Here is a 22,456-nt window from a genome sequence, read left to right on the forward strand (position 1 = left end):
CGAAAATAAAATTGAACTTTTTGGCCATAATGACCATTGTTAAGTTTGGAGGAAAAATGGAGAAGCTTGGAAGCCTAAGAACACCATCCCAACTGTGAAACACCAGCATCATGTTATGGGGTTGTTTTTCTGCAGGAGGGACTGGTGCACTTCACAAAATAGATGGCATCATGAGGAAAGAAGATTATGTGGAAATACTGTAGCAACATCTCAAGACATCAGCCAGGAAGTTAATGCTTGGGCGGAAATGACCCGAAGCAAGCTGCCAAACTGGTTAAAAAGTGGCTTAAGGATTAGTGTTGATCATGAATATTCGAATTTCGAATTTTTATTGCGAATATAGGTACTTCGAAAATTCGCGAATATTTCGAATATAGTTATATGTATTCGTAATTTTAAATATTTGAATTTTTTTTTTTTTTTTTTAGCAGTACACATGATCCCTCACTGCTTCTAGCTTGTGGGCCAATAAGAAGGCTGCAATATACTTGATTTTAGGAGTAGTAGTGTTTGCGAATTTTGCTCTATATTCATTTTTTTTTGAATATTCGCTATATTGCTAAATATTCTTGTTTTAGAATATTACGAATATTCGAAAAAACGAAGTTATAGCAATATAGAGAATATTCGAAAAAAAATTTTTTGCAATTTAGAGCAATTTAGCTAATATAGTGCTATAATCTTCTTTGTCTAATAGTTGTAAATTGAAAAATTCGCAATAAAAAATTCGAATCCGAAAATTCGAATTCCAAAAATTTGCATATTACACAATCATTACCTTTCCGATTTTTCGAGTAAAAAAAAATCGTGAATTTTCGAATTTGTGAATTTTCGACGAATATTCTACAAAATATTCGCGAAATATCGCGAATTCGAATATGACCCCTGCCGCTCATCACGATTAAGGATAACAAAATCAATGTTTTGCAGTGGCCATCACAAAGCCCTGATCTCAATCCTATTGAAACTTTATGGGCAAAGCTGAAAAGGCAGGTGCGAGCAAGGCGACCAACAAATATGGCTCAGTTACTCCAGTTTTGTCAGGAGGAATGGGCCCAAATTCCGGCCAACTATTGTGAGAAACTTGTGGAAGGATATCCAAAACGTTTGACCCAAGTCATACAGTTTAAGGGCAATGGTACTAAATATTAATGAAATATATGTAAACTTTTGACTTTGCAGAAAGTAATAAAAATGCCTTAAAACATTTTCTCTCTCTCTCTCTCTCTCTCATTATTCTGGCATTTGGCAAATAATAATAATAATGGTACGACCAAAAACAGGGAAGGTTTATTCTGATTTCATGTCAGATATTGAGAAAAACATGCATATGTGTATTTTTATATAGTGTATGTAAACTTCTGGTTTCAACTGTAATATTTGTCTATGTAATCTACATATGCAATGCATTTCAAAAGTATCCAGAGTCCAGACCATGTGACCCTGTGACTTTTTTCACATTTTATTTTGTGGCTCATCTTTCTCCACACAACACCCCACAATCACAAAGTGAAAACAGAATGTTCATGATCTTTGCTAATTTACAGAAATGGTAAAATAAAATATTGCATTGACATAGGTATTCAGACCCTTTACTCAGTACCTAGTTGAAGCGCCTTTGGCAGTGAATACTACCTCCAGTCTTCTTGGTTATGATGCCACAAGGTTTGTACAACTGGATTTGGGAATATTCTGCCATTCTTCTCTGCAGATCCTCTCAAGCTCTGTCAGGTTGGATGGGTACCACTGGTGGACAGCTATTTTCAGGTCTCCCCAGAGATGTTTGATTGGGTTTAAGTCGCCACTCAAGGAAATTCATAGATTTGTCACTAAGCCACTGTGCTTTCTTGGCTGTGTGCTTAGAATCATTGTCTTGTTGGAACATAAACCTTCAGCCCAGTCTGAGGTCCAGAGCACTCTGGATCAGTTCTTCATTAAGAAAAATTCTGTACTTTGCTCCATTCCTCTTTCCCTCAACCTTGACCAGTCTTCCTTTACCAGCTGCTGAAAAACACCCCCAAAATATGATATTGCTTTACGGTAGGGATGGTATTGGGTAAGTGAAGATCAGTATCTGGTATCCACCGGACAAGAAGCTTAGAACTGAGGCCTAAAAATGCACAGTCTGAGAGTCTCTTAGGTACTTTTTACCAACTGTAGGAGGGTGTCACAGCCACTATCTCTGGCTGTGACCTTCCATCATTGCTTGTTCGGCGCTCCTCGCTGAAGTTCTATTCCTGTGTCATTTGTGGTTCTTTATGGGTTAACTCCCCTGTGTGCCTATTAGGAGTTAATCCTCTGTCTGCTCCATGGGTGTGGTCTCTTTGCTGCACCCATGGAACCTGTATATAAGGCTGAGGTTTCCTCAGTTCTGGGTCAGCTCTCCTGGTGTGTGTTGTCTGTCCTGCTCCTGGTTTGTACTCTCTCTCCCATACTGCTGACCCATGGGATCTGTGTCTGTCTGTCTGTGCTCTGTGGGTTTCCCAACTTGTTCATTTGCGTCCTTTTTCCTGTCCTCTTTCCTGTCTTTCTGTTCTGCCAGTTATGTATTAGTTGCCCTGTTTTGTATTCATATGTCTGTGTTCAGCAAGCCTTTGCAGCAGAGTGGCATGACAAGGCCATCCAGTTTACTACTGGTGGAGCAAGTCCTTCTCTGCTCATTGCCACTCCTGCTCCCTTGCGTGAACTCTTGCTTGTATTATTAGTTGCCCTGTTTTGTATTCATATGTCTGTGTTCAGCAAGCCTTTGCAGCAGAGTGGCATGACAAGGCCATGCAGTTTACTACTGGTGGAGCAAGTCCTTCTCTGTTCATTGCCACTCCTGCTCCCTTGCGTGAACTCCTGTTTGTATTATTAGTTGCCCTGTTTTGTATTTGCCTGTATGTTATGTTTGCCTATGTGCCGTCGGTACCTTCTGGTACCTGTTGTCCATTCGCTCCTGCTGTCACTGTTTAGTTCACGCTCCAGAGTGGACCCTGGCAACTTCCTTCGGCTAAGTCTAACCCTACCATCTAGGGCTCTAGTGAAAACCAGAAGTTGCTTAGTTACGCCCCTCTGGAGTATTACTAGACAGTGGCGCAGTGGGGGTTTTCTCCCACTGTGCTGACGGTACATTGAGCTCATGTTTTATCTGTGCTGCTTTCCATGTTTCTGTTTGTGCAATAAACTCTTATGTGTCTGTACCTGATTTCCGTTTATTGCATGACGACGCGGTGGTCTCTCCTGGGACCTCCAACTCGTGACAGAGGGTTTTTATCATGTATATTTTACTGAGGAGAGCATTCTTTCTGGCCACTCTGCCATAAAGCCCAAATTGGTGGAATGCTGCATTGATGTTGACCTTTTATTCCAATTGTACACAGGATCTTTAGAGCTCAGAGTGACCATTGGGTTCCTGTTCACCTCTCTTACCAAGGCCCTTTTCCTTAATTACCTTATTTGGTGTGTTGGTCAGCTCTCGGAAGAGTCCTGGTTGTTCCAAAATTCTTCCTTTTAAGAATTATGAAGGCCTCTTGGGAACATTCATTGGAGCAGAATGTTTTTGCATGCTTCTACAGATCTGTTCTTCTACCAAATCCTGTCTCTGAGCTCTACAGGAAGTTATTTTCTCCTCATGGCTTGATTTTTGCTCTAATGTGCTTTGTCAGCAATGAGACCTTATGTCCAATCAACTGAATTTACCACAGGTGGACTCCAATCAAGGCGTTGAAACATGACAAAGATGATCAAGAGAAATAGGGGGCCTCCAGATCTAAATTTCAAGTGTCATAGCAAAGGATCTGAATACACATGTGCATGCGAATGTTTAGTTTTAAATTTTTTATAAATTACCAAAAATTCTAAAATTCAGTTTTCACTTTATCATTATGAGGTATTGAGTGCAGATTGATAGAGAAAACTGCACATGGCTGCAACATAACAAAATGTGAAAAAGGGTCTGAAGACTTTTGATTGTATTGTAAATACATTAACAAAGCTGATAAGTGAATCTTATATTAAACTAGCAGAAGGACCCGGCTTAGCTCGGGTATATTTAATCTATTTTATTTAATAATGGTTGTTTGTGATGGCTCACCTAACTGTTGCACATGGAGTGGGTGCCCCAACCGGTATAGACACGCCCAGTCTATAAGATAAAAGATGAATATAAAATATTGAGTGGTTGTGCACACCTCATTTGGAGGGATTCATATGACGTATTAGTATAAATCAGATTCCGCCTTGATTGTTCAGGGAGATATAACTATATCGGAAAAAAATATTTCATAAGTCAACACTCATCAGATAGGTACAGACATGTTACCTCATCTGGAGCATTGAAATGATACATTGTTATACAATCGGGAGCACTGACATTTATTTATTCCAATAGACATTACGGTTTTTACAGTAGATGAACTACTTGCTGGATAAATATCATTATTTTTAATTTTTACATTTTTAATGCTTGCAATCCTACTGTGGATGAACTATTTGTTGGAGAAGTCTTTTTTACAGGTGGAATCATCCTCCTCTTTTTTTATAGGTGAAATCATCCTTCTTATAGGTGGAATATTTTTATGGTCCCAATGTGGATGAACTGTTGACCATTTGTTGAACTTCATCCCAATTGGATTGACATTTGCACCATTACCTATTTGATGAATTCTGACCATTGTCTGTACCTATCTGATGAGTGTTGACTTATGAAGTATTTTTTTTCCCAATATAGTTATATCTCCCTAAACAATCAAGGCATTATATAGCCATTTGAGGACTAGCCGAGCTATTCATTACGGAGTCCCCATCACCTTATGGTCCTTCTGAGCTCGGTCCCCGTTGTTGAATATCTCTGAAACTCTATACACACCAGATATTGCTTTTAGTCTTGTTTCTAGTATATGTAAAATAAAACTATTTATTATCATTGCACTATAGGAATCTGCTTTATACTAATACGTCATATGAATCCCTCCAAATGAGGTGTGCACAACCACTCTCTATTTTATTTAATGTTTGCGTGTGTCATTAAAAGATATCAACACTATCCACTATAACAGTGACATCTACAGCACCCCACCCCTTAACACTGACCCCCCACAGTGCCCCATCCCTTAAAATTGGACCTCCAGAGCAGCCCACCCCCTTAACTTTGACCTTTACAGCAGCCTTCCCCTTTAACAGTGACTTTCAGAGCATACCACCCCCTTGACAGTGACCTCCATAGGGGCCCGCCCCCTTAACAGTGGCCTTTACTGGATCAGGGGCGTGTCCTTTTGAACAGCTCACTCTAAGACAGCAGCACTGTGCTGTCTGAGTGTAAGCTGCAGGGAGAAAGTCACTATCCCTCCCACCCCTGCAGCTCACAGAAGTTGATTTTTACCTTCATTTTTTTCAATCCCTGTCGGCTCAGGAGTAGGAGGGGGCATGGCCTAACCGAATCAGGGGCGTGGGGGCGGGGTTTTAAGTCTTTTGAGGGTGGACACATTGTGGCAGGGGGCGTGTCTGGGCTCCTTCCTGCAAGAGTGACTCCCCTCTGGGCACCTTACGGCCTCATTTGCATACCAAATAAACTGGATTTTTAGAAGATAGAAAACATCTATTGCTGGAAAAAAGGCACATCTGGAAATAAGGTACTTAGTGCTATTAGGCCATGGCTTTACTTCAATAGCGATTACACTGGTGACAGATTTCCTTTAAAGCTCTCCTACAGCAGTAAAGATAAATGGCTGGGTTGTTATGAAAACCTGAAGTAAAATGAAAACCTGAAGAAAACCTGTATGTGGAGGCTGAAGGACCTGAGAGCTTCTATTGGCTGATAAGGTCATGTGACCAAGCTTCTATTGGCTAATGCATTTTTTGGGAATATCTCAAGAACGGTACGTCCTAGAGAGCTGAGAGCTGAGACCTGATCTAAAACCTTCCCGGACACCTGATGTACCTGTGTGCCAAATTTTGTGATTGTAAATGCAGTGGTGCAGATTCCTTTAGCGGACATACACAAACACCGAGATTAGATTAATCCATATACTATTTAGTCAATGCCAGTTACAAATGGCATATATTCTGTCTTTGAATCAATAACATATAGTGTCTATTTCTTCATTGCTTATTAACTCATTATAACAACTTGACTTCCTGCTACACCAAACCACACACAATCTTTTTCTGGAAACTGTGTCAATGTCCTGCAGTGTTTTTCTGTATTTTCATTGGTGTCTAATCCAAGGTAAAGGCTATAGCATTTGTTTTGTCATTTCTGTAGAAAACTATGGAAAGAAATAAATCATTTAATGAAGCTACAAATCATATATTGTTCAGACACCGTCAAAGAGCCAACTGTTAGTTAAGGAGATGAACTTTAAATACAAAGCTACACAGGTGCAGTATTGTGAGATTCCACATGAAAAGGACATCCCTATAACGTAGCAACATGGAATTGTGTGCTGTAAATGTATTGTTAGATACCAGAGGTACCATACTTTCCATTATAATCCACTAAGCTTGTCTTATCTTTAAATGCAGTTTACATTCAAATTTATTATTTTTACCTAGTACATAAAATTATATGTCTATGCAGCAAGTGTTAATGTGGGCTTTTATGTTTCTGATATCTGAATATTTTTTTATATTTTTAACTTTAGTCAATAGTCAAAGGCAGTCTTTCAAGGGCAGAGTCACCGTCAATTTAAGCTATTTCAATTGCAGAAAATAATAGGAATCTGTGTCTTGCCACACTTTAAGATTTTCCATATATCTTTCTTCAGAAATCAAACAATCTATATTTCAAATGATTTGTTTTATTTTTATCGCGTTTGCATATGCAGCACATTGTTCCCCTTCGAGGTTCTTTCTGCTTTAATGAGCCATTATCACACTAGCTGAAAGATGTCTGAAAAATCTTAATGTTTCTCCATTAAAATTGGTTTATAGAAGAAAACCTAAGGGGAACAGCAAACGGCAAAGATAAAAAAAAGAAAAAAGAAAATCTGTTCTAATAAAAGAATGATTGGTTCTCAGCATCTTGAATATTTTGGCTGTTATGCACACAGTCTAGGCAGGATGGAAAAAAAAAACCTACAGCGTAATGCTAGGAAATGTGTTAAATTGAGTTTCTTTTTAATTTGAAAGTATAGTCTCCTTGGCATCACACATATTATTCAAAAAAGCAAAGAACAACTTGGAACGGGAAAAGGATAAATAGTACGACAGATGAGTGAAATATACATGAGGTGCTTTGCATGAAACAAATTGAGGTTTAGAGCTGTGACCTAATTTTGTCGAACAAAAATTTGTGAAGCAGAGAGCATGTCATGATGTACTGCTAAGCAGGAGCTGCTGGGATGAGCAGCAGAAAATACAAGAGTGGGCAACTCTGTGAAAAAAAGGCCTAGCTAGCTTGCAGAACTGAATGAATTTAATTACTACGATGGAAATAAGACATCTATTAGAGATAGGCTGGAGACAATCCAGGATTGACAGTAAACTGAGAAAATTGTGCAGTTTGTTTCAGACAGAAACAGAGTTTCTACTTACATTTAAGAAGAGCATTGAATATATAGTTACAGTATACAGATATATAAACAAAGATTGGGCAAAATTCTGGTGAAAAAAAAAGGTGTCGATCTTGGCACATGCAAACATTTTGCAACTTTTTGGGACTTTACGCTGCTCTCAATACTTTGAAATAGTGATGTGGTTAGTTATGTTAATTAGGTGCACACTCTATTTATCAACTGCAGCTTTTTAACCCCTTCAGGACTGAGCAATCTTTTTTTTGTTGTATTTGCATTCTCATTTTTTCCTGTTCTGTTCACATATGAGGGCTTATAATGGTGCCATTTAACTTACCGTATCTTGCATTGATAAAAAATTTTTTTTAGAGTTTTGCTTTTATGGTGCTCAGTGTTAGGCCTCTGGCACACAATTTATTTTTTCCATTTCCGTTCCGTTTTTTTTTTCATTCCGTATACAGACCGTATGCAGAACCATTTATTTCAATGGATCCGCCATAAAAAAACTGAAGGTACTCTGTATGCCTTCCATTTCCGTATTTCCGTCTTTCTGTTCCAATTAAAGATAGAACATGTCCTATTATTGTCCGCAAAACGTACAAGGATAGTACTGTTCTATCAGGGGCCAGCTGTTCCGTTCTGCAAAAAACGGAATGCACACAACGTCATCCGTATTTTTTGCGGAGCCGTTGTTGCGGATCCGCAAAATACTGAAAAAGTGATACGGTCGTGTGCAAGAGGCCTTAGACATGAAAACCCTATTCTGAGGGTCAGGACTATTACAGCAATAACAAACATATATATGGGGAGATTTATCAAAACTGCTGCAAAGGAAAACTGACTTAGTTGCCCATAGCAACCAATCAGATTGATCCTTTAATTTTTCAAAGGAGCTATGGAAAATGAAACGTAAATTGATTGCTAGGGACAATCAAGCCATTTTTCATTGGTTTTTATGTTTTACTAATAAAAAAAAATGAAATAAAAACCTCTGAAAACAATTTTTTCTATGGATCCTCATATTCTGACACCCATAACGTTTTCCATTTCCATCTACAGAGCTATGCAAGGGCTTATTTTATGCTGGATGAGCTGTAGTTTCTATTTGTACCATATTGGGGTACACACAACTTTTGAATCACTTTTTATTAAAATTTTGGTGAGTCAAGGTAACAAAATTTTTTTACAGTTTTTTTTTTTCCATTACATTGTTTACCTGGCATTGGAAATAGCTTTATATTTTAATAGCTCAGATGTTTTCGGACATAGCAATATCAAGCATGTTTTCTTTTTAACTCCTTCAAGACCCTGCGATTTTCCGTTTTTGCATTTTAGTTTCTTACTTCCTGCATTCCTAGAGCCATAACTTTTTTATTTTTGCATTAATACAGCTGTATGAGGGCTTGTTTTTTTGTGGGACGAGTTGGACTTTCAATTGGCACCATTGAATATTGCAGACAATGTAGTGGAAGGCTGGAAAAAGTTTTATTGGTTTCCTCTTTACAACATTCCTGACCTGTTACCATAATTTTCTAGGTCTATACGATTGCAGAAATTCCAAATTTTTATAGTTTTTCTAGTTAAAAAAAATTGCAGGATGATCTGTAGCATTTAAATGATACCATTCTGGAATGTATACTTTTTATGCAATTTTTTGGGAAGGTGAAGTGATGACAAAACTGTGAATTGGCCATTTTTATTTTTATTTTATAATGCAGAAAGGGGATGATTTGGTTGGTTTTTTTTTTACATTTTTTATATTTTAAAAACTTTTTTACACTAATATTAAGTCTTCCTAGAAGACTTCTCCCATATACTGCAATGAATTACCATTGCAGCCTATAGGAGTTTCATTTTTGCTGTGGTAGCCTAGGAGCCTTTAGAAGGCTTGAGGATACCACAAAGAATTGAACTGCTCCCTTGCAAAAGGGGAGCTGTTTGGGCTCTGGTCACAATTATTCCCAGCATCTGAGGGGTTAAATGTCTATGATCAGCATTATCGCCTATTAAAGATTTTAGTTCCGGGTGTCTGCTGTTTATAACAGCAGAAACTCAGTGGCTATGGCACCGGATGAGCTCCTGAGTGGGCGCAATGTTTAAATACCAGACTTCCACAGCACTGTTTGATAAATTTGAACAAATCAAGGCAACACAAACTCCAAGCAAAACTTACAGCAAAAATCCTTACATGATAAATTCCCCTTATAGCTATGCTGTAGGATCAGCGGTGGTCCAGCTTCTAGGATTTGTAATGCTGTACTTAATGTCTTAAAGAGGTTTTCCAGGATTCCCTTCTATTTTAAATCCACTGTGGTCACGTGCAGCTTAAAGGCTCATTCACACGGCCGTTGCCCCTCTGTTGCCATATTCCGGGCTGCATATGGCGGGCCGCAATACACGGGGCACCGGCCGTGTGCATTCCACATCACGGATGCGGACTCATTCACTTTAATGGGTCTGAAAATCCAGAGATGCGGTGCGGAACGCAACCCTACGGAAGCACTGTGGAGTGCTTTCCTGGGTTCCGTTCCGTGCCTCAGCACCGCAAAAAGATAGAACTTGCTCTATCTTTTTGTGGAACAGACAGATCGCGGACCCCATTCAAGTGAATGGGGTCGTGATCCGCATGCGGAAGCCCCACAGCCAGTGCCCGTGTATTGCGGACCGCAATTTGCTGTCCACAGCATGGGCACGGACAGGGAACGGTCGTGTGAACAAGCCCTAAGGGACATGGCACTGCTGCGGTCAGTAAATTTTTGTTTTTTCCTCTCTGCCTTCCAAGAGCTATAACTTTTTTTACTTTTCTGCTGACTGAGGGCTTCTTTTTGCAGGACAAGTTGTGTTTTTAATGACACAAATTCATTTACCAAATCTTGTATTAGGAAATGGGAAAAAATAGTTGTAGGATGAAATTGAAAAAAAAAAAGCAAGTTCACCATGGTTAATTGGGTTTTGTATTTCAGAAGATCCATAGCAGTGAATAGAGAGGACACATGCATTTGCTGCCACCTCTCCATTCACTGCTATAGGACTTCCAAAAATATCTGCCCTGGTGTCAACTGGTATTTAAATGTATTGCAGTACTTAGCCTATCAATAGCATTAAAATATGCAATATGTATCCTATAGACATAATGGCATTACACATTAGGCTACTTTCACACTGGCGTTTCTGGGTCCGCTTGTGAGATCCATGTCAGGGCTCTCATAAGAGTCTCAAAACGGATCAGTTTAGCCCTAATGCATTCTGAATGGATAAGGATCCGTTCAGAATGCATCAGTTTGCCTCCGTTCAGCCTCCATTCCGCAAAATTGATGTCCGCCTGACGATGCAGAGCCAAACGGATACATCCTGACTTACAATGTAAGTCAATGGGGACGGATCCGTTTTCACTGACACAATATGGTGCAATTGAAAACGGATCCGCCTCCCATTGACTTTCAGTGTAAGTCAAAACGGATCCGTTTGTATTATCAGGAACACAAAAAAAAAATTTTTTTTTTGTTCATGGTAATGCAAACGGATCCGTTCTGAACAGATACAAGCGTTTACATTATCGGTGCGGATCCGTCTGTGCAGATACAAGACGGATCCGCACCTAGCGCAGGTGTGAAAGTAGCCTTAGAATAAGTAGAATACATATTTACATTTTGTCAAACGACCAAGAAAAGATTTTTTATCAAATAGAGATAAACAATAAAGGTTCCTACTGAATAACCACAATAAGAGATTTAGAATGCACTAAAGAACTGCTACAGAAGGTATTTTCAGAATTACATAACTTTTCATTATACAATGAATTACCGTATTTTTTCACCCTTTAAGACTTTTTTCATCAGACCTCAGCTCAGAGCCCCAATCAGACCCCCCAATGTTATTCATACCCCATATCACACTTCAGTTCAGACCCCCATATAATTAGTACTTTTAATCAGACTTCAGATCAGACCCCAATATTACTTAGACCCCTAATCAGACCTCAGATCAGACACAAAAAAATGAATCAACTTACCTCTCCTGCTCCGGACTCCGCTGCTGCTTCTGATATCCAGCATTCCTGCTCTTCCTGATGTGCTGTGAACCGACATTGAACATGTGAGGTCACAGAGCGAGCCAATGTCCTCAAGCTGTGCACAGGTCAATAAGTGGTGAGTACAGAGCTCACACAAGGAGCCCTGCTTTCACCTCTCCCTTGTCCTCCTGTACTAATGAGCACTTCCATAACGGAAGCGCTCATCAGTATTCATCCCATTAGATGCATGACATTTTTTCCCCACTTTGGGGTGGTAAAGTGCGTCTTACAGGGTGAAAAATACTGTAACTTTATTTTTTTAAACTGGACTACCTCTTTAACCAGTTCAGGACTGGGTCATCTACCCCTTTTTCTGACCCCTTTCTGAAGTACATACATCTTCCAAAATCATAATTTTATTTTCCCATTTGATTATTTAAATATTGTTTGTGCCTTTCTTCCATGTTATATGGGACTTTATTTTATGTCATATCTTAGTGACTTTTTTTTTATACCTGTAAAAATGTTAAAAAAAGAGAACAAATAATCTGACACACATCTCACATGATTAAATATTTTTAATAGCACAAGTGCATATAATTTTTTTTAAAGTTTTGTTGCTTTTCCATTATGGCCCTTTTGATATAGGGGAATATATGTGTTACATTCACTGGGGCTGGAGTTACAAGCTGCAGTCTGCGCTACTGGTAGCATTTTTTATTTTCTTTTTTTTGTCCTTTTTATTTATTTATTTATTTTACACTTTGTGCCCCGCATAAGGTTATACAAGACCTTTGGGGAGCATTATGACATTGCTTATTTCTATTGCTGATTTCTTCCATAACTGGGGCGTACATATTATGTCCAGTTACATGGGGAATACAGCCTAGGAAATTTCAACAAAACTGTGGAGCCTCACTGCAGAGCTGATCTGGGTCTGCTAAGTGCCAGCACCTATAGATCAATAGAAGATGCAATACAATAGTAAGTCTGTATAAAATAAAATAAATAAAATGGGAGTACAGGGCGCTGATAAGAGGATACATTTATTAAAACAATAAAGGCAACACAAAATGGTAGGATGTGTAATGCATTTTGGAAAGTGGTCCACCTTCTTCATCAGACACGTCCACTCACACAGCTACCCGGCCCCCACATGATCGCTAGGACAAGAGCAGGAAACTGCACTCCTGATCTCTAAATACAGTGCTCATTGAGTGCTGTATATACAGTGATGGAGAAGGCAGGGGCAGTAAAAAAAAGTCTTTATCTTGGCAAACTTGGCTATCGCTGACAGCCAGCTCCCACTGAAACATCCTTGCAGAGTTAAAGCATGTTCCGCAATAACTGAACGCAAAGAATTACTCATTGGAAACATTTTTATAATGTATGTAATGTTGTCCATTAAAGGTACCTGCCATATCATTATGGTGATGCCATTGCCAATGTCTTTGATTCTTTAGCGAGGTTGTAAAGACTACAATATTAATTTTGGGGACTTAACTACAGGAGCTACTGAAGCAGCATAGCTTGTGGGGCTACACTGTTTCCTTAACTCCCATTCACATCAGTTTCCATAACCTCAGTCACCTCTGTTCCCCATATGTGATCACAGGCAAAAGTGTGAGGACACTAGAACTTAAATCTTTAATAACCCAGCCAACGTTTTTTTTTTTTTTTTCGTTTTTCTCTCCCCGTCTTTAAAGAGCCATATTTTTTTTTTTCAAATCCTTCATTAACATAGTCATAAAAGGGCTTCTATTTTGCAAGGCAAGTTGTATTTTTTTTTTTGCACCATTTAATTTACCATAGCTTGTATTGAAAAATGGGTATAAAATCTTTGAGAGGTGAAGCTAAAAAAACACAGTTCTGTCATGTTTTATTGTTTTTTGTTTTTATGGTGTTCACTGTGGGATAAAAAAGGACCTCCTTATTCTGCAGGTCAGTTCGATTATGACTAGATATGAGCGAATTTCTCAAAAATTCGATTTGGTTGGTTCGCCGAATTTTCCAAAAAGATTTGATTCGATCCAAATTAATTCTTGGTGAATCGTGTTAAAAAAAAATATTTCCTGGCTGCAGAGAGCCTGTATAGTGGTGTAGAACTCTGTGCCTTGCAGTAACAGGCATAGGGAGTCTCCTGTGGAAACAATACTGTGAGTCAAAATTATATAGTGTAGTAGGTGGCTCACCAATAGAACACAATAAAATGGGTGCACACTTCAATTAGACTCGCCCGTCCTATGGAATAAATAGAAAAATGGATAGGAGAAGGGCACTCGCTATATGGGAATATATGGAATTTATTACACGGATGTCCACTTAAATACAGGAATGTCACACAATAATACAGTTAAAATATCAAAAATAAAATCACATAAAATGAGATAAAAATGCCAAAATAGGCAACCATATATCCACTCTGATATATAGCCCGTATGTTAACAATTGTGGATGTCCTTGCTAGATTGCACAAGCCTGTTACGTCGAAAAAAGCTCCAAGTTGTAGATAGATTGACGATAAACAGGATAATTGTAATATAGGTGAGGTTCAATGCACAATATCACTGGTATGGAGCTAGTAAATCCAGATTTGTTACAATGTCTCTCCTATTTTGCAGAGCCTGTTGGTAGCTCATAAATCCACAATTATTGCAGTGTCCCAAACACTCCGGATATGAGGGTAAACAACGCTGCTGGTAAGTAGCAGGGTATGTCTAATTAGGAGCAAATAGACTATCCTGCACTGCACAGTGTTACTTGTACGTATGTGTATGTTACCGCTTCTGAAGTCTCCGACTTTCTCCTATGTCAGCCGACACAGCCTTGTGATGTTACTGTGAGTCAGTATGACGCGATATTTCATGAATGTTTTGTAGAATATTTGTCATATATTCATGAATTTGAGAATTCGAGATTATTTTATCGAATGCAAAAAATCGGCAATGTAAAAATCGGCGTGGGTCACTTAGACTACATTTTTCAAGCTGCTAGAAGTTTCTTGAGTTTCTTCTGAGACGGGAGAAAATGGTTGGTACGGCAGAACATTACAATAGCCTTATATGCAGATAGAGTCAAGTGCTCCAATATCAGGGGCGGACTGGGAACTTAAAGTGTCCCTGGAAAAAATGCTGAAAATGGCCCCATTTTGTAGTCGGGTCCAATTTGATGGAAAGCAGGGCCAACATTGGCCCACCGGGAAAATTCCCTGTAAGGTCTATGGCCAATCCGCCCCTGTTCAATATATTCGCGATTGTCCTAATCGGCAGTGATTAGAATATTTTTGTGCACTAAGTATTGTTGTGAACTTGACATTGCTTCCTTCTCATTGGCCCACAAGCAAGAAGCAGAGAGCATTCATGTGTTCAGATGGAAAAAAAATGCTGAATATTCGATATCACGAATATATAGCACTATATTCTAAATATTCACGAATTCTCGAACTGGCGATATTCACGATAAAAATTCACTATTCGAATATTCGCGCTCAACACTAATCCAAAACAGAGATGACACATGAATAGAATATTTGCATGTCTTCTGTGTTTTGTACCCACTCCTGCTTTTGGCTACCAAATCATAAGCCAATTCTGATGGGACTATACAGACAGCTGCTACATAGACAGGATCCATTGTGCGTCTCATTTTTCCTTCCTTCTGACAGATCAGAAGAAAGGTCAAATAAATGATGATGTCAACCAGACCAAAAAGGCAAAATCGTGGCCCAGTCATGACGTGGGGAGGGTGGGAACAGCATGAGAAGTCTACAGAGTGGCCCAATGACATAGTGGTGATGTGGAAGCAGCATGAGGAGACCACAAAGTGGTGATGTGGCAGCAGCATGAGGAGACCACAGAGTGGCTCAGAGACATAGTGTTGAGGTGGCAGCAGCATGATGAGACCACAGAGTGGTGAAGTGGAAGCAGAATAAGAAGACCACAGAGTGGTGAAGTGCCAGCAGCATTAGGGAACCACAGAGTGACCCAGTGACATAGTGGTGATGTGGCAGCAGCATGAGGAGACCACAGAGTGGCCCAGTGACAAAGTGGTGAGGTGGCAGAAGCATGAGGAGACCACAGAGTGGTGATGTGGCAGCAGCATAAGGATACCACTGAGTGGTAATGGGGCAGCAGCATAAGGAGACCACACAGTGGCCCAGTAACATAGTGGTGAGGTGGCAGCAGCTTGAGGAGACTATAGAGTGGTCATTTGGCAGCAGCATGAGGAGACCACAGAGTGGTGATATGGCAGCAGCATGAGGAGACCACAGAGTGGTGAGGTGGCAGCAGCATGAGGAGAAAAAAAGGGGGAGCATAGCAGCACATCAAAAAACAGCCTTACAAATTTCAAAGGAGACCGCGGCACTCACAAGTCTTCATTATTCCAAAATTTAATCACCAAAAAAAAGCAACGTTTCGACCAGTGTGGTCTTGTTCAAGCAAAAAAGACCACACTGGTCGAATACGTTGCTTTTTTTTGGTGATGAAATTTTTTAATAATGAAGACTTGTGAGTGCCGCGGTCTCCTTTGAAATTTGCAGCAGCATGAGGAGACCACAGAGTGGCCCAGTGACAGAGTGGGTAGGTGGGGGGGCAATACCAGTACCAGCTGAAGATGGTGGCTGACAGTAGGAGCATCAGGCGGGTGGAAACATCAGAATAGTAGCTGAAGCAGGTAGCCAAAAGAAACAGGTCTCTTTTGTCAAAGTGTTGGTGTGGCACCAAAGATGAACTAGTCTGATGCATCAGGCATTGGTGTTTGAAAATCCTGGCTAATCCACGCCTGATTCATTTTCATAAAGGTCATTTTCTCTACATTTTTCTCTACGCACTAAAAACCCACTCTGATGCCACACTGCTGGCCGGGCAGGAAAGCTTGTACAGGGCAAACTCGGCCAGTTGCCGCCACAAATCGAGTTTGGCTCGGGGGGATCTTTGATGTGGGATGATGTGGGGTTGCAGGGTGCACTCCAAGTATTAGAAGATTACTGCCTGATTGTAACGTTAAACAAAATAATAAACTTTATTACTCTATTCATTAAAAATGAAGTCAAAGACTCAAAACTCAAATGTGTCAGGCTAGGGTATGTCCCCACGGTGCGGGGAAGAGATATACAAATATATATCTCCTATCCATAAATGTATTAATAGGGTATAAAAAGGTATTCTCTCTGAACCCTATTAAAGGTTAGTATCATCATAAATGTGCACATTCGCATCAGTGTTACTCTGGAATCTGGACATCAACACCTCCTCAATCACAAGGTAGGTATATTGTCCAGTATCCCATCACTGCCTAATAGAGATCACTACAGGGATAGCACTAGAGTGTGTCTCTCATCTGGACTCCTCTAGTTCTAAGGGCTCGTTCACACGAACGTGTGAAGCCCGTGCCCATGCTGTGGACCGCAAATTGCACGTGCACATGTGCACATTTACGGTGTTACTTAGCTTTAATAGGGTTCAGAGAGAATACCTTCCTATACCCTATTAATACATTTAGGGATAGGAGATATATATTTGTATATCTCTTCCCCGCACCGTGGGGATTACCCTAGCCTGACACATTTGAGTTTTGAGTCTTTGACTCCGTTTTTAATGAATAAAGCAATAAAGTTTATTATTTTGTTTTAATGTTCCAATCAGGCAGTAATCTTCTAGTGTTTATTTTTAGGGACGACTACATAGTAACAACCATTTACAATTATAGTGCACTCCAAGTATGCCACAACCTGCTGGTTCAGGTTCTACTCTATGTCTACCTGCTGCTACTGGTGATTAGTTTCTTCAGCAGGCGAGTGAAGAAAACTGCTCATCAGCGACTCTAGACTTAAGTTGCTGCTGATGGAGCTGGTACCGATCCTGCCCCCCCCCCAGCAGCCATGGCAGTGGAACGTGAGTGCAGAGGGCGCCCCGGTCAGACCTGCGTGAGGATGGGCAATGGTGCACATAGGCAGCAGCCAACTGACTACATAGGATGTCTCGATAGTAGTTCAGTTTGTCCTCCCTCTCAGCGGGTGTGAAAAAGGCCCCCATTTTGGACCAGTAGCTAGGGTCTAGCATGGTGGAGAGCCAGTAGTTATCCCTCTGGTGAATGGTGACAATTCGGCTGTCACTACGCAAGCAAGTGAGCATGCATCGGGCCATTTGCACAAGTGACTCGGAGGGACTCACTGCCTCCATCTCCACTGCCTACTGCCACGGTGTGTCTGGGTCCTCTGCCTCGTATTCCTCATAACCCTGTAGCTCCTCTGGCTGCTCCTGCTCCTCCTCCTCTAGTTCAGCCCCCACAGGGCTCATGTGGCCGTGAGATGTAGTCTCCACGTCTCCTATACCCTGGCCAGCAGCATCCATTCCAGGACATGAATCAGTGGAATGACGTTATTTATCCCGTAATCCTGGCGACCGACAAATAAAGTGGCCTACTCAAAGCGTCCGAGCAAATGGCAGGTGTCACTCATGAACTGCCACTGGCTAACAACGAAGTTACACAGGGGAGTACCTCTATCCACCTGTATCATCAATAAATCATTTAACGCCTTTCTCTTTTCATACAGTCGGTCCAACATATGGAGGGTGGAATTACAACGGGTGGAAACGTCGCATATCAGCCTATGTTGGGGGATGCCGTTCTGCCGCTGCAGCTCAAGGAGGATGTACTTTGCGGTGTACGAGTGGCTGAAGTGCATGCAAAGTTTCTTGGCCATTTTCAGGATGTCTTGCAGATGGGCAGAAAACTTCAGGAACCGCTTTACAACCAGACTGAAAATGTGCGCCAATAAGAGAGCACAGCTCAGCCCTTCTTGACATAGCACCGTCACCATGTTCTTCCCGTTGTCGGTCCCCTTGGTTACAATTTTTAGTTTTCAAGGAGAAAGCCAGGATTCGATTTCTTGATGAAGAACACTGAGCAGTTCCTCCCCTGTGTGACTCCGTTCACCCAGACAAGCTAGGTGCAGAACAGTGTGACACCGCCGTGCCCTGCACATGTGGTATGATGGAGGGGCACTGTGAATTATCCCTGCAGTGAAGGCGGAGGACAAGGTGGAGGATGAGGAGGCAGAGGCGGACATTGTCGCAGGATCAACAGTGTGAGAACGTGGAGGCAGAAATGGCGTTACCTGGCCAGGTTGCTGGTGTGGCTGGGCAGGAACCACATTTACCCAGTGGGCCGTAAAGGACATATATTGTCCTTGACCGTAGTTAAAGCTCCACGGGTCGGCGCTTCCGTGCACTTTGCCAGACACCAACAGTCTCAAGGACTGGCCCACCTTCTGTTCTACATATGTGTGCAGGGCTGGTACTGCCATTTTGGCAAAGAAATGACGGCTTAGGACTCTCCACCTCGGCTCGGCACAAGCCATCAGTTCTCTGAAAGGTGCAGAGTCCACCACTTGGAAAGGGTGGGACTGCAGCACCATCAACTTGGCCAGTTCACGTTCAGCTTCAGCTCTGTTGGATGAGTGCACGCATACTGTTGTCTCTTGGCAATCGCTTCAGTGATCAATTGCTGATGGAATGACTGATGAGGAGGAGGAGGAGCAGGAGCATGAGGACCAGCAGATGATGGGAAGGACAGACATCTCCCTTCGGCTGAGGTGGTGGAGCCACTGCATGAAATTGGGTGCGTGCCACTGGGTTATGTAGCGGTTGCAGCCGCAGGCTAGACCACCACGTTGGAGACACGGATCTCACAGGCCACTTTTTGACGCTGCCTAACAAAAAATTGCCACACCGCCGAGTATGCCATTTTCCCACCAACACTCCGCGCTGACTTCCTGCTACCACTGCCTTCGTGAACCCCTGCACTGCTACTTTCAGGGTCGGTAGTCTCCTGCGAAGCGGGTGGTCTACTCCGGGCATGTTTGGCTCCCAACCTCCCACTGCTGCCACCCTGCTGACTCACAGCCACACTGCCATCCTGCTGGCTCAGCCACTGCCTCACGCGCAAGCTGCCACCCTTTTCTCCTGATGATGATGATGACATCATCATCCGCTACTGTCTGCACGTCACTGATGTCCCCCTCAATGGTCTCAGGACCAGAAGCCTGACCGCTTACAACACCTGCCCCTACGCGACTCTCCTCATCACTACACAGCCCATTCCCTTTGAAGGGCCTGTCACCTGTCTGTCTGACATACTGTATTATAAAAGGATTACATAGAAACATAGAAACATAGAATGTGTCGGCAGATAAGAACCATTTGGCCCATCCAGTCTGCCCAATATACTAAATACTATGGATAGCCCCTGGCCCTATCTTATATGAAGAATGGCCTTATGCCTATCCCATGCATGCTTAAACTCCTCCACTGTATTTGCAGCTACCACTTCTGCAGGAAGGCTATTCCATGCATCCACTACTCTCTCAGTAAAGTAATACTTCCTGATATTGCTTTTAAACCTTTGCCCCTCTAATTTAAAACTATGTCCTCTTGTAGCAGTTTTTCTTCTTTTAAATATTCTCTCCTCTTTTACCTTGTTGATTCCCTTTATGTATTTAAAAGTTTCTATCATATCCCCTCTGTCTCGTCTTTCTTCCAAGCTATACATGTTAAGGTCCTTTAATCTTTCCTGGTAAGTTTTATCCTGCAATCCATGTACCAGTTTAGTAGCTCTTCTCTGAACTCTCTCCAAAGTATCAATATCCTTCTGGAGATATGGTCTCCAGTACTGAGCACAATACTCCAAATGAGGTCTCACTAGTGCTCTGTAGAGCGGCATGAGCACCTCCCTCTTTCTACTGGTAATTCCTCTCCCTATACACCCAAGCATTCTGCTAGCATTTCCTGCTGCTCTATGACATTGTCTGCCTACCTTTAAGTCTTCTGAAATAATGACCCCTAAATCCCTTTCCTCAGATACTGAGGTTAGGACTGTATTACTGATTTTATATTCTGCTCTTGGGTTTTTACGTCCCAGGTGCATTATCTTGCACTTATCAACATTAAATTTTAGTTGCCATATTTTTGACCATTCCTCTAGTTTTCCTAAGTCCTTTTCCATTTGGTGTATCCCTCCAGGAACATCAACCCTGTTACAAATCTTTGTGTCATCAGCAAAAAGACACACCTTACCATCGAGGCCTTCTGCAATTTCGCTGATAAAGATATTAAACAATATGGGTCCCAGAACAGATCCCTGAGGTACCCCACTGGTAACAAGACCTTGGTCTGAATATACTCCATTGACTACAACCCTCTGTTGTCTGTCCCTCAGCCACTGCCTAATCCATTCAACAATATGGGAGTCCAAGCCCAAAGACTGCACTTTATTGATAAGCTTTCTATGTGGGACAGTATCAAAAGCCTTACTAAAGTCTAGATAAGCGATGTCTACTGCACCTCCTCCATCTATTATTTTAGTCACCCAATCGAAAAAATCAATAAGATTAGTTTGACATGATCTCCCTGAAGTAAACCCATGCTGTTTTTCATCTTTCAATCCATGGGATTTTAGATGTTCCACAATCCTCTCCTTAAGTATGGTTTCCATTAATTTCCCCACTATTGATGTCAGGCTTACTGGCCTATAGTTGCCCGATTCCTCCCTACTACCTTTCTTGTGAATGGGCTCAACATTTGCTAATTTCCAATCTTCTGGGACGACTCCTGTTGCCAGCGATTGGTTAAATAAATCTGTTAATGGTTTTGCTAGTTCAACGCTGAGCTCTTTTAATAGCTTTGGGTGTATCCCATCAGGCCCCTGTGACTTATTTGTATTAATTTTAGACAGCTGACTTAGAACCTCTTCCACTGTAAAGACACATGCATCAAAAGATTCATTAGTCTTCTTTCCTAACTGAGGTCCTTCTCCTTCATTTTCCTTTGTAAAAACTGAACAGAAATATTCATTGAAGCAGTCAGCTAGTTCTTTATCTTCTTCTATATACCTTCCTTCTTTTGTTTTTAATTTGGTAATTCCTTGTTTTAGTTTCCTTTTTTCATTTATGTATCTGAAGAATGCCTTCTCGCCTTTTTTCCCTGACTGAGCTAATTTCTCTTCTGCCTGTGCTTTGGAAGCTCTTATAACTTGTTTGGCCTCTCTCTGCCTAATCTTATAAATTTGTTTGTCATCCTCGTTTTGTTTTTTTTTATAATTCCTAAATGCTATCTTTTTGTTTTTAATGATTTTGGCCACTTCTGCTGAGTACCACAGTGGTCTCTTCCTTTTTTTGCTTTTACTGACAAGCCTAATGCAATTTTCTGTTGCCTTCAATAGTGCCACTTTTAAGTAGTCCCATTTCTCCTGGACTCCAATGAAACTGTTCCAGTCTGATAGGGACTTGTATACCACTAATCTAATTTTAGAAAAGTCTGTTTTTCTAAAATCTAAAACTTTTGTTTTTGTGTGGTGTGACTCAGTCACTGTACTTATAGTAAACCACACTGACTGGTGATCACTAGATCCCAAGCTTTCCCCTACAGTAATATCAGATACCAAATTCCCATTTGTGAATACTAAATCTAAAATGGCCTCCTTCCGGGTTGGCTCCTCCACTACTTGCTGTAGAGATAATCCCAGTAGGGAATTTAGAATATCTGTACTCCTGGCAGAACTAGCTATTTTGGTTTTCCAGTTTACATCTGGAAGATTGAAGTCTCCCATAATGATAACTTCCCCCTTCAATGTCATTTTAGCTATTTCCTCAACTAGTAGATCATCTAATTCTTTGACTTGGCTAGGTGGTCTATATATCACACCTACACGAGTTACCTTATGATTATCAAGCTGCACGGTAACCCAAACTGACTCTAAATTGTTCTCGCTAACTTGTATCAAATTAGCTTTTATGTTATCTTTCACATACAGGGCCTGTATAGAGAGAACCCTGGTATTGATATATCCCAGGCATTACTCCCCTTGAACCACGTCTCAGTAACAGCCACTACATCTATATTCTCAGATGCCATTATAGCCTCAAGTTCATTGATCTTATTCCCTAGACTGC

Source organism: Bufo bufo, chromosome 2, assembly GCF_905171765.1.
Source record: "Bufo bufo chromosome 2, aBufBuf1.1, whole genome shotgun sequence".
Classification (NCBI taxonomy): domain Eukaryota; kingdom Metazoa; phylum Chordata; class Amphibia; order Anura; family Bufonidae; genus Bufo; species Bufo bufo.